This window comes from Mandrillus leucophaeus, unplaced genomic scaffold, assembly GCF_000951045.1.
Source record: "Mandrillus leucophaeus isolate KB7577 unplaced genomic scaffold, Mleu.le_1.0 Scaffold112, whole genome shotgun sequence".
In the NCBI taxonomy this organism is placed as follows: domain Eukaryota; kingdom Metazoa; phylum Chordata; class Mammalia; order Primates; family Cercopithecidae; genus Mandrillus; species Mandrillus leucophaeus.
In genome coordinates, this window is record NW_012099432.1 from 1,899,704 (window position 1) to 1,907,537 (window position 7,834).

The window sequence follows — 7,834 nt, forward strand, 5'->3', positions numbered from 1 at the left end:
AGGGGTCGCCTGGAGTCCTGGGGGCTGGGGAAACTGAGGCTGGGGACGGAGAGGAGGCCCCAGGATCCAGGCTGGGTGGGCCCCAGACTCCCGGGCTCGGGGGACGCTCTTTCTACCCTAGGAGAAGGGCTGGGGAAACTGAGGCTGAGGAGGGAAGTTAGGGAAAGGAGGCGCTGGGACCCAGACTGGGGGTGCCCCAGACTGCCCGGCTGGCGGGGCGCTCTTTCCACCCTGGGTGCTGGGTTGGAGAAACTGAGCCTGAGGAGGGAGGGAAGGGAGGCGCTGAGACCCCGGCTAGGTGGACCCCAGGCTCCCAGGGTTTAGTGAGGGGAATCTTCCCACCCCAGAAGCAGGGCTGGGGAAACAGGCTAAGGAGGGAGGAAGGGAGGGGAGGCGCTGGGACCCAGGCTGGGTAGGCCCCAGATTTCCGGGGTTTGCGGGGGGCGCTCTTTCTGCCCTCTGACTCCTGGCGGGAAAACAATAACGATGTTCACTTATCTAATAATCATGCCTGTAAGTATAATCGTGGCCGTGCATGATGGCTAACGCCTGTAATCCCAACACTTTGGAAGGCCAAGGCAGGAGGATTTTTTGAGCCCAGGAGTTGGAGACCAGCCTGGGCAACATAATGAGACCCCATGTCCACAAAAAATACAAAAATTAACCAGGCATGGTGGTGTGTGTCCGTAATCCCGGCTACTCAGGAGGCCGAGGGAGGAGGATCGCTTGAGCCTGGGAGGTCAAGGCTGCAGTGAGCTGTGATTGTGCCACTGCAATCCAGCCTGGGTGACAGAGCAAGACCCTGTCTCAAAAAGTGTAATTGCTAAGATATCATTGAGCCTGGCTCTGCAGTTCACACATGCGGAAGAAATGATTGCTTTCCTCCATTTTGCAGATGAGTAAACTGAGGCACAGAGGTGTTCAGGTGCTTGCTCGAGGTGACTCACAGGGGTCTCTGGCGCCTGCATTGTCCGTGCTCCCAGTCTAGAGCATGGGAGGCAGAGGAACCTGGCTAGGCACTGGGGTGCCAGGAGATGTGCCCCGGGTCCAGGCGGTGGGACCTGAGTGAGCCAGTTTGGGAGTCTAGACTTGCCGGGGCACCTCCACCAAGAGGAAGAGGTGGGGATGTCTTGGTTAATCTATGGTCTCAAATCTCTCCCCACTGGTCTCTGTCCCAGCACCGCTGCAGCATTTTTAGGGAATTCTCCAGCCCACACGCCCCTCTGGAGGAGCTCACCCCTTTCTCACCTGCATGCCGCTACACCGGCAGGTCCTTTCTCCTGGACAGTCCTTCTTTCCCTGGTCAGCAAATGCCCCAGGGAGAATTTGAGGTTGAATCATACAAGGCTGTGACTCTGCCTCAGGGCCTTTGCATGTGCTGTTCTCATTCCCATCTGTGGATTGCTGGCATTTTGTTCTCTATTCTTATTTATTTATTTATTTATTTATTTATTTATTTATTTGAGATGGAGTTTCGCTCTTGTTGCCCAGGCTGGAGTGCAATGGTGCCATCTCGACTCACTGCAACCTCTGCCTCCCAGGTTCAAGTGATTCTCCTGCCTCAGCCTCCTGAGTAGCTGGCATTACAGGCACCCACCATCATACCCGGCTAATTTTTTGTATTTTTAGTAGAGATGGGGTTTTACCATGTTGGCCAGGCTGGTCTGGAACTCCTCACCTCAGGTGATCCACCCGCCTCGGCTTCCCAAAGTGCTGGGATTACAGACATGGGCCACCGCGCCCACCCCGAGTCACCATGCACCCCCGAGACACGGTTTCTTGCCTTGCTGCCCAGTGAATCCATGTCAGACCTTGAACCCACAGGAAGGAGGGCTGGATTGTAGAGGAAGCCCCAAAGCCTGCCACTCAGACCCAGGATAGCATCCTGCTAGTCAGGCTGCAGTAGGGTTGCCCACAGCCTGGCATGTCACATGTGCACACAGCCCACGTGCCTGCCTGCAGTGGTCCAGCCACTTTGGCCAGGTAGAGCTCCGCCCATCACTCCCCGCTGTGCCCTACCCAGTGTCCCCGCCTTGCCTCTCAGGCTGCTGGGAGCTAGGCTGGGCAGGAAACATGCAGATAAGCAAAGATTTGCACATTTCTCAGCCTAGTTCCAGTCCAGCCCCCTTTATATCCGGTCTCCCAGCTTCCTTTCTCATCCTCCCGCCAGCTTGTTCCTGCATCAGTGGCCACGAAGAGCTTGCGAACACCTGCATCACATCAGGTCCTTCCTCTGTTCAGAACTTTCCATGGCTCCCACCTCACTCGGGGTAAAAGCCAAAGTCCTCCCACAACTTGGCTTTGTTGGGGCAGTGCCTCATTGTAATCCCAGCACTTTGGGAGGCCGAGGTGGGTGGATCACTTGAGGTCAGGAGTTCGAGATCAGCCTGGCCAACATGGTGAAACTCCGTCTCTACTAAAAATACAAAAAATAGCCGGGCGTAGTGGTGGGAGCCTGTAATTCCAGCTACTGGGGAGGTTGAGGCATGAGAATCGTTTGAACTCAGGAGGCGGAGGTTGCAGTGAGCTGAGATTGTGCCACTGCACTCCAGCCTGGGTGAAAGAGTGAGACTCTGTCTCAGAACAACAACAACAACCAACAAACAAAACCAAAGTCCCCCCACAACCCACAAGCCCCAGCATGATCAGCCCTGTCACCTCCCTGGCTTGCCTCCTCCTTTTCTTTCCCTCATTCACTCCACTCCAGCCGCACCTGCCTCCTGGATGCTCCTCTAAACACCAGGACACAGCTCCACCCAAGGACCTTTGCATGTCCTGTTCCCTTTCCCATATATGGGTGCTGCCATTAGCCTCCTTTTACAGATAAAGAACACCCAGAGAGGGGATCTGAGGAACACCCGGAGGGGAGACTCGCCCTAACGTAGCCTAGTGAATCAGTATCAGATCCAAGATTTGGATCCAAGGAGCCTGACCCCAAAGCAGTTGTCTCTAAAGTCTCACTGGGTCTCCATCGGACCTGGCTATGTGGCCCAGGATAAATTGCTCAACTTCTCTGAGCCCCAGTTTCCTTGTTTGCTCCCTGAGAAGTTCATGATCGGTCACAGCTGGAGACCCAGACATCAGGAGGTAGGTTGAGCTCTGGAGCAGCAAACTTCAGGGCCTTGACGGGGCCCATTCGCTGTTGAAGCCCAAGGAGGCTTTGAGCTCAGTGACTCCACGTCGTGCCTTGGTGGAAACGCTGCTTCAGAGATCGCTCCGATCAAAGGCCCTACCCCAGACGCCTCAAGCCCAGTACCCGCCCCAGTGCCTGCCAGACCTGACTGGTGAAGCTATTTCTCTCCAGGGCACCGCCAGCCCTGACTCAGCTGGGTGTGGCTGGGGTGCCCCTGACAGCTAATCAAACAGAGGCTGAGCGTGGTGGCGGGGACTTTGGCCTCCTCTGCTCTGCTGCGCGGAGAACACGTTGTGGATGTGAGGCTGGAGCTGGTGGACCAGGGAGGAGGGGCTGTACTGGTCCAGGTTGGGGATGATAGGCCTGGATGGGTGAGGATACAGGGGAGGTGAGAAGTCGGTGGGCTGTGGGCAGATAGACTCACTGGTGGATGGACAGTGAGTCCATGTGCCCGTTACGGTAAGAGAGGAGCCGAAAACCATCTCCTTCACCCACGCTGCTGCCTAATGCTGCTCCTTCCACCTGGAATGCTGTTCCACCCACTCCTTGTCTGCCTGCACCCTTCTTTATCCCTTAAATGTCAGCTTGAGGCCGGGCGCGGTGGCTCATGCCTGCAATCCCAGCACTTTGGGAGGCCGAGGCGGGCGGATCATGAGATCAGGAGATCGAGACCATCCTGGCTAACACGGTGAAACCCCGTCTGTACTAAAACTGCAAAAAAAATTAGCCAGGCGTGGTGGTGGGTGCCTGTAGTCCCAGCTACTCGGGAGGCTGAGGCAGGAGAATGGCGTGAACCCGGGAGGCGGAGCTTGCAGTGAGCCGAGATCATGCCACTGCACTCCAGCCTGGGCGACAGAGCAAGACTCCATCTCAAAACAAACAAACAAACAAAATCTCAGCTTGGACATCCCTGCCTTTGCCCACTGCCTCCGCCATGGCGGCCCCAGTCATGTCCCAGTTGCTGAGTTACGTGTTTCTGTGGGGTTCCCAGCACCTGACATTTAGTAGGAGCTCCATAAATATCAACTTTTTGGTTTTGCTCTTTTTTTTTTTTTTTTTTTGAGACAGGGTCTCTCTCTGTCATCCAGGCTGGAGGGCAGTAGCTCCAACACAGCTCACTGCAGTCTCCTCCTCCCAGGCTCACGCAGCTCTCCTACCTCAGTTCCCAGAGTAGCTGGGACTGTAGGCATGTGCCACCACGGCCAGCTGATTTTTTTGATTTTTCTTTGTAGAGACAGCAGTCTCGCTGTGCTGCCCTGGTTGATCTCAAACTCCTGGCCTCAAGCGATGCTGCCAGCTTGGCCTTCCACAGTGCTGGAATTACTGATGCGCCTTCTTCTGTTTTCCTGATCCGCTGCTGAGAGCTTGTCTCAGACCTCGCTACTGGAATCACTGTAGCATCATCATGTGCTTCTGTATCTTTCTGTGCTGGGTGCAGCTGCCTCCAGACCTTTGCACAGGCCATCCCCTCTGCCCAGGCTGATGGTTTCCCCCACTCCTTACCTGAACAAACTTTTTTTTTGAGACGGAGTTTTGCTCCTGTTGCCCAGGCTGGAGTATAACGGTGCAATCTCGGCTTACCACAACCTCCGCCGCCCAGGTTCAAGCAATTCTCCTGCCTCAGCCTCCCAAGTAGCTGGGATTACAGGCATGCGCCATCATGCCCGGCTAATTTTGTACTTTAGTACAGATGGGGTTTCTCCATGTTGGTCAGGCTGGTCTCGAGCTCCTTACCTCAGGTAATCTGCCCACCTCGGCCTCCCAAAGTGCTGGGATTACAGGCGTGAGCCACCACGCCTGGCCACCTGAACAAACTTCTATTCATTCTTCAGGTCTGATGTCTCTTGGAAGCCTTCCGTGACCATCTCCCTCCCCTGTGGAAGCTGGGTCAAGGGTTCCTCTGGGCTCCCATCCCCTCCAGGCCCTGGGTCTCCCCATCGCAGTCCTGATCACCCTCGGAATAACTGTCTGGTTCTGTGGTGTCTGCTCCTCCCGTTCCAATGTCACCTCCGTGAAGACAGAGATTTTTCTTTGCCTTTTGTCCTTCTTTCTGCAACAGGGTCTTGCTCTGTCGCCCAGACTGGAGTGTAGTGATGCAATCATAGCTCACTGCAACCTTGATCTCCTGGGCTCAGGCAATCCTTCTGCCTCAGCCTCCTGAGTTGCTGGGACCACAGGTGAATGCCACCATGCCCAGCTAGTTTTTAAATTGTTTGTAGAGATGGGGTCTCACAATGTTGCCCAGGTTTTTTGTTTTGTTTTTTGTTGTTGTTGTTGTTTTTTTTTGAGACAGGGTCTTGCTCTGTCACCCAGGCTGGAGTGCCATGACATGATCATAGCCTACTGCAGCCTCCAACTCCTGGACTTAAGCGATCCTCCCACCTCAGCCTCCCAAAGTGCTGGGATTGCAGGCGTGAGCCACCACCGTGCCTGGCCTCTCTGCCTTATTCACTGCTGTATTCCCAACATCCGGGACACGGCTGTGCATACTATAGGTGCTCAATAAGAGAATGAGTGAGCCAGAGTAGTACAGAGTAATACAGGACCTCACTGGCCAGAGGACCTCAGTGCTTCTCTGTCCCCTGGTGTCCAGCGTTGATACCATCAGTGTGGCAGGAGCAACCAGTCCCACAGCAGGGAGATAGGTTCCTCGTGGAGCGGGAGTCTGCCTGGGCCTCCCAAACTGAGAGGTGTTGGGAGTGACGGTGAAGAGGGAGGTTGAATGAGGCTGCCCACTGGCCCCTGGTGCCTGTGGTGGGAATGGTGGGCCCAGCCAGCCCAGGACACTTGCCCCATCCTGCCCATAGGCAGAGGACCCTGCTGCTCCGTGGAGAATTGAGGAGCGAGAGCATACAAGGCACATCCGTGCAATAGGTATCCATGGAGCATCTACCACCTGCAGGCACCGACTCGCTCCGGGAGGTAGAATCATCATCCCGGCTCACCACCCTACAGGTGCAGGAAACTGAGGCTGAGAGAGGAGCAGCCACCAGCCTCAAATCATACAACACTGGTGTGCCAGGCACGGTGGCTCCCGCCTGTAATCCCAGCACTCTGGGAGGCCGAGGTGGGTGGATCACTTGAGGTCGGGAGTTCAAAACCAACCTGGCCAACGTGTTGAAACCCCTTCTCTACTAAAAGTACAAAATTAGCCAGGTGTGGTGGTGCACGCCTATAGTCCCAGCTACTCGGGAGGCTGAGGCAGGAGAATCGCTTGAACCTGGGAGGCAGAGGCTGCAGTGAGCTGAGACAGTGCCAGTGCCCTCACTTCAGCCTGAGTGACAGAGCGAGATTCCATCTCAAAAAAAAAAATCACATAATGCTGGAGTCAAAGGACTCAAACCCACATCTGTCATCTTCAGGGAAATCTCTCCTGTGGTTTTTCAGATGCATTTCGGCAATTGGTGAATTACTTGAGTGGATGCATGGGTGTCTTGCAGTCAGTGGTGAGCTCAGAGTAGGAACAGTCATGAACAGGATTTGGAGTCCCGAGAGACGTGGATTCGAGTTCTGGCTCGGCCACGTAGCTGGACTGCGTGACCTGGACCTCTCTGGGCCTCAGTTTCCTCATCTGCAAAGTGGGCACAGCAACCCCAGTGCTCCACCAAGAGGGCCGTGATGGAGCCATCGAGGTGGCGTCAGGAGAGCACAAGACCGAGGGAGACGCTGACGTGTTGGATTGTTTTTTTCTGCTGTTTCCAGAGCCGGGGAAGGAAGCCGGAAGCCAACCCAGGGTGTCCAGGCCTGCCTTTGGGAGTTTAAATTACAAAGACAAAAGCTGGGCCTAGACAGGTCAGAGGGGCAGGACATAGGCTTCCTGTTTTTCTTTGAACAGATGGCCCAACCACCAGATGCTTGTCTGTCCAGACACGTGTGCATTGTCCAAGGAACTCGCTTCTTTTTAAAATACTTTATTTTTAGAGACGGCATCTCACTATGTTGCCCAGCCTGGTCTCAGGCTCCTGGCCTCAAGCGATTCTCCCACCTCAGCTTCCCAAAGCGTTGGGATTACAGGCGTGAGCCGCTACACCTGGCTGAGGCCACTTTTGTGTAAAATATTTGGAAAAATGTATATATCTGTATTTCCTTGATTTTTCCAGACACTCTCTTCAAAGACTACCAAGAAACTGGTGGGACTGGAGGATGAGCAGGAGGAATGCTTTGCGTTTTAACTGACAAATGTATTGCTAGAGTAGTGTAAATGACAGAAATGACAGAAGAGAGAGCCGATAGAGCCGATAGAGCCGATAGAGGAGAGATTCAACCCCTCCAGCAGTTTCCCCTATTAACAACTTGCAATCTGCTGAACATGTTACAATTGATGACCCAATCTTGATACATCATTATTCATGTAGTTTACATTCCCATACACAGTTCCTGTTGTACATCCTACTGGTTTTTGGTAAGTGCATATGCCTTTTCTTTTTTTTTTTTTTTCTTTTTTTTGAGACGGAGTTTCGCTGTGTCACCAGGCTGGAGTGCAATGGCGTGATCTCAGCTCACCGTAACCTCTGCCTCCCGGGTTCAAACGATTCTCCTGCCTCAGCCTCCCAAGTAGCTGGGATTACAGGCACCTGCCACCACGTCCGGCTAATTTTTGTTTGTTTGTTTTGTTTTTGCGACGGACTCTCGCTTTGTCACCCAGACTGGAGTGCAATGGCAGGACTCGGCTCACTACAACCTCTGCCTCCCAGGTTCAAG